Consider the following 11,904-nt stretch of genomic DNA (forward strand, 5'->3'; position numbering starts at 1 on the left):
GAGCCATAGCTAGGATCAGAACGTTTATAGAACAACTCTCTATGTTTTGTTAGGAATGTGGACTGAATTTAGTCCGAAAGTAGAAGTTGAAGATCAGAAACTTGTAAAGATTTCTCGAACTTCTCTACTCTACAGTCTACTCACAACAATAAATTCTCATACATTTGCTGTTGCTGACGAGGAGAAGTTCAATTCTTGCATTTCTACGAGATGTGGCCGGTAGTAATTTTACGGAAGATGTTGTGCTAATTTTCTACAGACTTGAACACATTCAAGTTGGCTATAAAGTTTATATGGTTAATATTTGAGGAAGGACTTCTGCAGTAGACCAATCAAATACAACAGAGTTGGGAGGAAATTAGTTAGAAGCTTTCCTACGAAAGAGACAGCAAGTCGGATTTCTCCTAGTATTTGATTTGAACTAATTTTCTTCCCCTCCAATAATTCACACAAAGGGGAAGAATGACGAATATAACTTACTTCCACAACGCCATTCGAGAGGATGACTCTGCTTCCACCACTTCAACCATCATCGTCCGTGTATTCCGTTATTGACAAGGCCTGTTTCGGTTGCACTAGACCAGAATATCAATACTTGCATTTCTTCCCATTCTGGTAATAACAGTCGTTCCAACATGCAGTTCGAAGTCATAGTGTTACTTATTTCAGCTACTGGAAACCTGTTTTAAAGTTTCCTTGTAAGAATTAATTTTGGACTTCTAATTTCTAAACTTGTCAATAAAGCAGTACTATTGTTCTGCCCATCATGTGTTATTTTGTTCACTTGGTTGTTTCCCAATTGGCATAAGAAAGGCGACTCAATCATTTTATTATAATTCAAATAGAGAATTCTCATTTATTTAATTATGTGACTCCAGCTCCTCAGATTGAAGGTGGAGAGCTCAAGTCCCCCAACTTGAAGATTTTCAGCTTAAGAGAACTCAAAGCTGCCACCAGGAGCTTCTGCCCTGATAATATTCTGGGAGAAGGCAGTTTTGGTTTAGTATACAATGGTTGGATTGACCAACACAAGTTAACTCCTACTAAACTTGGGACGGGCATGGCTGTTGCTGGTAAAATTCATAAACCAGAATCATTTCCAGTCCGTCAAGAATGGTTGGTGAGTATCACCCTCCTTATAAACTACTCTAATACGTACAAAAATAATTTCTCTTATGATATCTCGAGTGTGCATATCATTTAGAAGTGTGTATCGGGTCTAAATGCATTCAGCATATTATATATACTTGCAATGTTTGTATACTAGCATGTGAGGGTGCCAAATAGGCCTTTTGGGGCATGTTGCTTAACACTGTTTTCCCTAGCAAGTTTTAATGCAATGGGCATCTGTTATTTTTGGCCGCCAAATAAGTCACAGTCGATACATGTTCTGGCGCCCGTCCTGTAGATCATTTAAACCAAATATGGGAAAACAAATGGAGAACAACACAGTTTCTGCAGTGGATTACGTACTGATGTACAGACGATACAACTTTTGCCTTCTGTTACTTATAGCTTTACAATCCCTAATGCTTTCCTGTGAATATAGCACATACAGTCGGGCGGAACCAGGATTGTAGATTTTATTATATTTTTATGTATGTATTTTTTTTTTTTTTTGGGGGGTATTTTTTAGGTATCTTAAACTTTTTGGAATTTTTTTAAAAAAAGAACCAATCCATGTCTACACTTGTAAAATGTGTATAAATAGAAGTATGTTAACTAGTATATATATAGTAAATGTCTATATAAAGTGTATACATTTAGTAATATATCTTGTTCTGTTAGAAATTTAGAGGAGGGGGAGCTATAGCCCCTGTTAGCCATGCCTGCGGCCCTGCATGCAGTGTATGGCGATTAAAGTCCAATTGGTGTTAAAGTGCATATAACACCTGTTTTAGCTGTTGTATTGGACTGCTATTATCATATTATGTTGTTTTTGTAGTAAAACAATGGTAATGAAAATGAATATGATGGTATACTTGTTCCGTCTATTGCAAAGGTATTTATAGAGTTTACATTATGAGAGAGAATATCTCTTCATCTTTGGAAACTGATAACCACATTTAGTCAAAGGATATATATAGATAGCATCAACTAGTACAGGTGTATGTTGAATAGAGAAAGTCATTTAAATCAGATCCTTGATCTATGGCAACAGATAACAACATTCCATTGGCAATCTTAATAGAGGTGGCTGAGTAGTTAGCACTAGTTTTGCTGTCTGCGATAGAATAGATCGTAATTAGAACTGCTATCTGTATTGCACGTACATGTTACTGGGAAAGTGATATTGTTAGTACGATTTTACAAAAATCTCATCACATATAGTTCTTAAGAGGCCCTTTTTTTTCGAGGAACGTTCTTAGGTGATCCTAAGCATTCCAAGTTACCATAATTTCATTGGAAAGAATTTTATTTTCCAAGTATTCTAACTGTTTGTTACAACGTTGCAGACAGAAATTTATTACTTGGGGAAGTATTACCATTCCAATCTAGTGAGGTTGATTGGGTACTGCTTTGAGGTGAAGTGCAGAGGATGCCATGGTGCGTATGTGGGTTCTGATCCTCGGCCAACAACATCCTCCTTATACAGTTAACGTGAGTATAATGAATATGTTAGAACTGTAAGTAATTCATTTGAACAACATTCACGATGGTTTGGCGGTACTCTGATTCATTTAAACCATGAGATTATTTACTGTACTACAATTTTTGTAATTAGTTTGTACTTCTTGATTTTGCCATATATATCAAAATTATGGTCAATTTATCCACAATTTCTTGTGTTGTGTTACCTTTCAGGACACACTGAGAATTCGTTTTTTTTGGTAAAACACTGAGAATTAGTTGTATGATCACATTCGTTATTTGTTTTTAAATTTTAAATTTAAAATTTTTTTTAGGTAAAAATATGATCACAGTCGTTAAGGGTGTATATTGGTGCCATCCTGAAGATAGAATAGTTAAATAGCGTTATAGACGTTATAGATCTTTACCAAAAAAAAAAATAGCGTTATAGACTTATAGCTAGGGTCAGATCGTTTATTGAAGAACTCTCTCTATGTTTTGTGAGGAGTGTGGTCTGAATTTAGTCCGACAAGTAGAAGTTGAAGGCCAAAACTAGTTTGTCGCTCGCCAACTAGTAATATGGAGGCCCAACTGCGTCTGATGAAAGACGCAACAAAATTAGAACCATACATATTTCTCGAACTTCTCTACTCTGCAGTCTACTCACAGTAATAAATTATCGTAATTTGCTGTTGCTGACGAGGAGGAGTTCAATTTTTGCATTTCTACGAGATGTGGTAATAATTCTCGTTGAATTTAAAGTCTGTTTGTTGAAAACTTGAGTGAAACACTAGTTAAGCAAAACACATTTGGCATACCCCATTCAGCACACAATGTAGCATTTTAACCAAACACCTTTTAATCATCACCATTCAACACTTGAAACAAACACATTTGCGAATTTTGTTCAAGAACATGTAGTTGGTTTCATGTGAGTTCACTTTGCAAAAGGTGTTAGAACTTAGAATGAGAATTCATGTTGATTTCTCTGACTCCAGCTCCTCAGATTGAAGGTGGAGAGTTTAAGACCCCCATCTTAAAGATTTTCAGCTTTAGAGAACTCAAAACTGCCACGAGAAATTTCAACCCTGATAATATTGTGGGAGATTGGTGCTTTGGTTTGGTGTAGAAGGGTTGGAGTGACCAACACAAGCTAACTCCTACCAAGATCTGGGATGCGGGCCTTGCCGTTGCTGTCAGAATTAATAAATCAGATTCGCCATTCAAGGGCCACCGAGAATGGTTGGTAAGTCCCCCCCCCCCCTTAATAAATTACTTTCTGAAGCGTAGAGATAGCTTCTCTTGTTGATATTTTCGCGTATGTGTATCACATTTAGTAGTGTGTATCGAGTCTGAATGCATTGCTTATGTTATCATTGTGTAGTTTTAGCGTGGGAGGGTGCCAAAGGCCTTCTAAAGGCATGTTGTTCCAAGCCAACTTTGCAAGCAAGTTTGAATGCAATATGTTATTTATGGCTGCCAAATAAGTCTAGACTACACAAGCCCTGTTGCCTGTTATATCATTTAATCCAAATAAGGTAAAAGAAAAGGTGGACGACACGAGAACTGCCGACCGCTACTTATAGCAGTACTGCTATCCCCCATGCCAACCTGTGAATATAGATAGCACAAGGCAAAAGGCATGGGAGATAGCACATGTATTGCATGGCGATTTTGGCGCTCAATTGGTGCCAAAATGCAGACCATACTGTTTTAGATGTTGTATTGGACTGCTCTTATGTTGTTTTGTTGTCGATACTTGAGTAGATCACAATTAGGACTGCTCATCAGGGTTGCACAAACTTTTTTCTGGGCTTATAGCTCTTATGTGATCCTAAGAGCTCCAAGTCACTATGTTTTATGGGGGCACTTTTACATTCCAAGTTTGCCAACTGTTTGTTACTCCGGTGCAGACTGAAATTAATTATTTGGGGCAGCATTACTACCATTCCAATCTGGTAAGGTTGATTGGGAACTGCATTGAGGATGGGGTCCTCCAATTTGAATGTCTATGAGTTCACGTGTCAAGAAAGCTGGGATGATCATATCCTTAGGAGTAAGTTCCAGAATCATTACATTGATCCTGGATTTAACTTCTATTTTCCTTGTTTAATCTAAGAATAAACATAGGTTTTTGTACTGAGGAAGCTTTTTACTTTTTCGGACTGGGGAAGGTTGTTTATGTATGTGCTTAAAATCCGAATTCTTGTTGCAGGAGGTTCTTATGTCCCAAAACTTTCCTGGGGCCTCTCAATGAAGGTCACACTGGGGGCTGCGAAGCGGCTTGCCTTTCTTCAGTCCTGAAACATACGTTATAAATCGCAATATCAAGAGTTCTAATATTCTTCTTGATTTGGTATGTACCAGTAGACTGTAAAGTTATTGCTACTATGATATCTCTGTAATGCCGGCTACTATACATATAAACTCTCATATCGTGCGTTCAATTTGTTATCATTCTTTTTCCCTTGGTATTCAATTTCTTATCACATATTGACCTTCCAATCGTAGAACTACAGGGCTAAGCTGTCTGGTTTGGGGGAGAGACGTGTCTCTACTAGGGTAATGGAGACTTTTGGATATACTGCTCCTGAGTTTGTTTGTACAGGTATAATCAATTGTAAACGTGTCTTTATGTGCCTAATGCTCCTCTGCAGCTTCTGGATACAGAGAAATCAACGAAACAACTAGTGTGAAATGCACTTATTCATCTAATTCTCTGTGTAACTTTTGAGGGCCCTCATCTGATGGAGTGCGTAGTGGAATTTTGGCAACTCCTAGGGGACATCGCTTCTTCTCAGCATATACTTTTCCCCTGATTTTAAAATTCCCTTTCAGATACTCCCATGTGGTTTTGCCGTGGATTAGGCTCACGCCGAACCACGTACTTTGTTGACAATTTTGGAATTTCACTTTAAACGAATAGTAGATATACGCTTCTAAAGATCCTCTTTATTTTGATGTTATAGCTTTGGAGTTGTTCTTCTTGAAATATTATCTGGTCAACAAGCATTTGATAAGAATCGGATGGAATTCTAACGAATCCTAGTGCAGTTGGCAAAGCTTTACCTAAACAACAGACTTAAATTTATTAACTTTCTAGACAGCCGCCTTAGGGGTCTGTACTCACTGAAATGGCCAGAAGGCAGCTTATCTTGCAATCCAATGCCTATCTGTAGCAGCTGAGTTCAGACTGAACATGGATGAGGTTGTAACAGCACTGGAACAACTGATAGAAATGGATATCTAGATGGGACTTGAGGTTGCAGAATCTTCCTTAAAGAGAAGAAGAGGACAAGATACAAGGTAATGCAAAAAGTTATTGTGATAAAAGATAATATCAGTCGTTTTTAAAGAACTATTATAAGAGCGACCAGTACGGTGTATTGTTGTTGTTCTATAAAAGTTCGGTCCGGTAGACGTGCTGTTGTCAGGAAACACCAGTTTAGAGAAGACCCCCTGCTCGGTTAAATGTAAGCAAGACCCTGCAATAGAGATCCCTGTTCTGGACAATGGCCTTCAGGATTAACTGAAAGTCGGCCTGAAGACTGTTCACCTTGCTCTCCAATATAATGCTATTTCCGAACCTGAGTTTAGACTGAAATGCAGGATGTGGAGTTGGTTCTATCAAAAACAGAGTAACTGATGGAAGTTTCGGTACTCTTTTCCTTTTTATGAAACCTTCGAGTACTGGATAAGGCTTGATGTCCAGTAAGCTTTCTCAAACGAGAAGAGTAGGATATGATAAGGAGCCCACTTGCTAAGGACTTACGGTCTCCAGCTGCAATTACATGCCTTGTGACAATCTGGAAAACAAGGAACAAGTTATTGTATGAAAATACAAGACCAAGAGATGGTCAGGTGAGGTCACAGATGAGAAAAACCATCTTAAATGCCTATCACAAGTCTGATGGAGTCATGAGTAACACATTTTAAGACTTGGCAAGTCTGCACGCATTGGGATTGCATAACAAAATGAGGACAGCTCCAAGATAAGTTGAGTGCTATTGGACAGCACCACCTCACAACTTTCTCAAGGTTAACACTGATGGTTGTGCTCGAGGCAACCCTGGTGTCGCTGGTGGGGGAACTATGATTATAATTCACACTGAAGAGGTGGTTGGAACCTTGATAGGTAGGCTAGGGGTGACTAGTAACTATGTGGCTGAATCAAAAGCAATCGTGGAGGGGATAAAGAAGGCCATCGAGTTTGGTTGGACTGAGATTTGGGTGGAATCAGATTCCACATCGGCAGTCAAAGCCTTCCAGGAAAACATTGTGCATTGGTTGGTCAAGGCAGATTGGGAGAGAGTTGAGCCAAAGTTAATATCATGATTATTATTACTTGGAGGGAAATTAACTTTGGAGCAGATGCGTGCGTCAAGAAAGGAGCTTCGCCTCCAAATGGAGTGAAGCAGTGGTGGGCAACTAAACCTCCCTTCGTATCAAGAGTTGAGAATCAGCACCTTACATACTACAAATTTACTTAAGCATTGTAAAGTTGGAGAGCCTACAGTCCTACACAAGGTTCTCACATGGTGTAAACAATTTTTTTTTTTTTTTTTTATTAATACAATTATCTTTTAGCCAAAAAAAAGGAGAGGATATGATACAATAGGTGATTGTATCAGCCTATTTTATGACCAATGAGATGCCATGACCTAGGGCCTGAAGTGGAATAAGGAGAGGAGAACGCGAAACACTGAAGCAAGTCCGCAACACTCTAGAAGAATGTGGGCCACATAAAGAAAAGGGATCCAGGGGGTGTCAGGGTCAAACCGAAGGCACGATAAGAAAGAAGGGATGGGGTGTATAGGATCTGGGCCGCGGAACCCTAAAAGGACAAGTGTGGGAAAGTTGACTGTGAGATAGAAGGTAGATCAACGGATGAAAAGAAGAGGCGGAGGATATAAAAAGAAACAGTGATTCAAAGGAAAAAGGGGAGGAAAAAGAAAAAAAGAGAGAAAAGAAAAGAGTGAAGAGAAAAAATGAGGTTAGGGAAAAGAGAGAGACTAAGGAGGCCAGTAGGAATTTTTGTGGTAAACACATTTGGCATCGTCTGTGGGAACGAGTTGGTCCACGATCTGTTAAGAAAAGAGAGAGAGTAGAGTATGACTACTGTAGCTAAGAGAGGAAGAGGAAGAGGAAGAGGAAGAGGGAGCCCAAAAGGGTGAGGGCTGAAGCCATCGAGGAGGAAGCAGTGAGTGTTTGAAATGAAGAAATGGATGAGGAGGTCGAGGACCCGGCGGCGGAAGCGATCAGGTTGCTTCAAGAAGAGGTAGGGAGACTTAGAGAGGAAAATGAGGAGTTGAGAAGAGAAAGGGAAGCCACTCAGGGGAGACACAGAAAGCAGAAAGAGGTAGGGAGCAAGCCAGAAGAGAATACAGGGAGAGAAAACCTTACCGCGAAATAGAGCTAACACCGCTGAACAAATCGTTGGAAGAAATCTTGCCATTAATCAATGGACAACAGTATTATGAAGCACCGCAGAGCACACCCAGGGAAATAGAGGGAAAGCCGTTTTGTGCATATCATCAAGTCCGAAATCACGCCACCAATGAATGCTTTGCGTTGCAATAGTTAGTAGAGAGAATGATTGAGAGAGGGAAGTTGAAGGAGTTCATCAAGGAGGTGCAGCCAGTCGAAAAAGTGCCGGCCACGGCTAGGATCCTGGGTACGATTAATGTTATTTTTAGTGGAGAAACGCTCGGGAGGAATTCCCACAGAGATAAGGTGAGGAGGACAGCCAGTCTGCAGCAGATAAATGAGGTTCTGAGTAGTCCACGACCTCTTCCAGGGGCGGACAAGGGAAATGACAGGATAGAGTTCACTCCGAGGGATCTGGAGTCAGTGACCTCTCCTCACGAGGATGCACTAGTGATCACAATCGCAATGGGTAATTACATGGTAAAAAGGGTCCTGATAGACTGCGGAAGCTCAGTAGACCTGTTATTCAAGGGCGCGATGGAAAAGATGGGCATTGAAAGTAAGCAGATGAAGCCCCCTCAAACTAACTTGTTCGGCTTCAACGACAGCATGACGAAGACGTTAGGGGAATTGGTATTGCCGATGACCGCAGGGCCGGTGACAGTTTTTACCCATTTTATGATAGTAGATACCAACTCACAATACAACGCAATCTTGGGCAGAAAATGGATTCATGAGATGAAGGCCATCCCATCCACTTATTATCAAGTGATCCACTTCCCGACTAATGGAGGAAACATATGAGATAAGGGGTGATCAGGTCGCGGTGCAAAACATCCAACAGGTGACAGCGAAAGGGTTAGTCTGCGCACCAGATAAAGAGGCGCCGAAAAAGGGTGACAAGTCAGCATAGCAATTACAGACCGTGGCCCGAGAAGGAGCTGCTCGTCGGGGCCAAGACAATGGATGAGATTGAGGTAGTGAATGGTTGTCAAGCGTAGTAGTGGTCCCCAAAAAGAACGAGAAAGTGAGGATGTGCGTGGATTTTACGGACGTCAACAAGGAGTGCCCGAAGAATTGCTACCCCATGCCATGAATAGATGAGTTCGTGGACCGAACCGCAAAATTCAAGATTTTCTCGTTCATGGACGCATCGATGGGCTACAATCAGGTGGTGATGTATGGCCTTGACCAGGAGAAGACCGCATTCATAGTGGAGGGGGGAACGTATTGTTATACCAGAATGCCTTTTGGACTAAAGAATGCCGGGGTAACATTTCAGAGAGTGGGGGAGAAGATGTTCGAAAGCAAAATCAGAAAGGGAATAGAAATCTATATAGATGACATAGTAGAGAAGAGTATGACCGAGGAGGAGCATCTGGCGAGGCTAAGTGAAACATTCTCTATACTGCGAAGACACAAACTGATGTTGAACCCAAAGAAGTGCACGTTCGGGGTGACATCCGAAAAGTTTTTGGGATACATTGTCACATACCGTGGAATAGAAGCAAACCTGGACCAGATAAGGGCACTGTTGGAAATGCCGTATCCGCAGAATGTGAAAGAGGTGCAGAAATTGGCCGGGAGGGTCGCGGCTCTCAATATATTCATATCGAAGGGCTGGGGGAGAAGCTATATTTGTATTTGGGGGTATTAGAGTATGCAATCAGTTCAGTGCTGATAAGGGTAGTGGACAAGGCAGAGAGGTCGGTGTACTTCCAGAGCAAGACTATGTTAGATGCCGAAACAAGATACAGTAGAATTGAGAAGTTCGCCTTGGTTTTGATCTTTTCTGCACTGAAATTGAAACCTTATTTTGATGCTCACTCGGTGGTAGTGGTTACCAACTTGTCACTTAAGCAGGCCTTGAAGGCAGAGAAATCTGGGAAAATGTTGAAATGGGCAGTAATGCTGAGTTCGTATGACATTGAGTATCAAGCCAGGACCGCGGAGAAGGCATAAGCCATGGCTGAATTCCTGGCCGAGTTTTCGGCTGAGGATCCCACCTGGGGGGAGGAGATGATTATGGAACAGGAAGTGGACCAAAACCATGACCCTATGGATCCTTGGGACACGCGGAATGGATGGAGAGTCTTTGCAGATGGGCCTGCTACCGATACAGAGAATGGAATTGGGGTGGTGTTGGTCACACCCGAGAATACTCGCCTGGAGTTATCAATGAAGCTGGGTTTTGCTGCGTCAAACAATGAGTCTGAATATGAAGCAGTGATAGCAGGTTTGGACTTGGCCAGGGATCTGGGTGTCAGAGAGTTGATAGTGTATTCAGATTCGAACTTGGTAATATGTCAGGTCAATGGAGGGTTCGCGGCCCGATGTCCAAGGATGGTGAAGTATTTTGAGGTATTGCAGAGAAGGGCAGATAAATTCGAAAAAATCAATTTTGCTCATCTAGGCAGGGGAGAGAATAGACACGTCGATGCATTGGCATATGTTGCCACGGTACTGCCTAGAACCGAGGGCAGATCCATCAAAGTCAGTGTGCTGAGCAAACCGAGTACCGCAGAGGAAGAGGGGGTATGTCTAACTACTTAGCAAGAGTCGGGGTGGATGGAACCCATCAAGAGTTTCCTTTCGGGGATAGAGATAGAGGATAAGCGAGAAAGGAGAAGGATGGAGCAGGTATCACAGAGGTACACATTACTGGAAGGGGATTTGTACCGACGAAGTATCAACAGACTGTTGCTGAAATGTCTGGGACCGCAGAAGGTGCAAGAGGTGTTGGGAGAAATTCATGAAGGAGATTGTAGGAGCCATTCGGCCGGGAGGACTACGACTCACCGACTGCTAACATAGGGGTACTTTTGGCCTCACATGAAGAGAGATGCAACCAAATATGCCAAGAGGTGCAAGAAATGCCAGAGCTTCACACCGCTGATACACGTGCCGGTGAACCCTTGCACAAGGTCTTTAATCCATGGCCGTTTGCTATGTGGGCGTTGGATATCGTTGGACCCCTGCCCATGGCAAGCGGCAAAAGAAGGTTCATGCTAGCCGCGACAGATTATTTTACAAAATGGGTTGAGGGCGTGGCTCTGCAACAGGTGAAGGAGGAACAGGTGAGAAAGTTCCTATGGGAAAATATCATATGCAGGTTCGGACTCCCACACACCATCATCGCGGATAACGGTACCCAGTTTATAGGGGGGAAGGTGAAAGCATTTCTCCAAGCGTTCAGAGTAAAGCAAGGGTTCTCGGCCTCTTAGGGGAATAGGCAGGCAGAGTCCTCGAACAAAACTATAATGGATAATCTGAAAAAAAGTTGGAGGAGTGCAAAAGATCTTGGGCAGAAGAGTTACACCGGGTACTTTGGGCATACCGCACGACTTCGCGGACTTCTACCGGAGAATCGCCATTCGCTATGGCTTATAAAGTGGAGGTAGTGATTCCGGTGGAAATGGTAGTTGCGACAACCAGAACCAAAGCTGTTGAAGCAGGAGTTAATGAGAGAATATTGGCCGGGGGATCCTTACAGAGGAAAGGAGGGACACTGCACGCCTCAGATTGGAAGAGTACCACAGGAGGTTGCAAAGACAATATAACAAGCGCGTGAAGCTGCGGAAATTTAATGTTGGTGACCGTGTGCTTCGGTGGGTGACCCCAGCCACCAAGAAGGAGACAGATGGAAAGTTGGGCCCCAACTGGGAGGGATTATACATTGTGGTAGAGGCTGGAACATCCGGGACCTACAGGTTGCAGACGCCCCTGGGAGAGAACGCCAAGCGACCATGTAACATCAGGATGTTGAAGAAGTTCCATGAGTAACTTTGTGTATAGTTTTTCAATTAAATGAAAGTTTATTTACTTCATGAGATGTGAACATCGAGCTTTGTAATGATATTATGAGCCCTTTAATATGTTAATGAAAATGATAGCAAATTTCCTCCA

The 11,904-nt window shown here is 42.0% G+C and overlaps 1 long non-coding RNA gene across 7 annotated transcripts; it reads left to right on the forward strand.

Moving 5' to 3' along the window:
* On the forward strand, nt 1–11,904 carry LOC147488936 (uncharacterized). 7 transcript variants are annotated; one of them, XR_015201922.1, is made up of 6 exons: nt 1–615; nt 879–1,120; nt 2,457–2,601; nt 3,570–3,817; nt 4,485–4,627; nt 4,787–5,515. It is a non-coding gene; the product is annotated as an uncharacterized LOC147488936 (long non-coding RNA). The 7 variants fall into 7 exon arrangements; XR_015201921.1 differs by lacking the exon at nt 1–615 and having other exon boundaries at nt 658–1,120; XR_015201925.1 differs by lacking the exons at nt 1–615; nt 879–1,120 and adding an exon at nt 1,808–1,848.

This window comes from Coptis chinensis, chromosome 7 (assembly GCF_015680905.1).
Source record: "Coptis chinensis isolate HL-2020 chromosome 7, ASM1568090v1, whole genome shotgun sequence".
NCBI lineage: Eukaryota > Viridiplantae > Streptophyta > Magnoliopsida > Ranunculales > Ranunculaceae > Coptis > Coptis chinensis.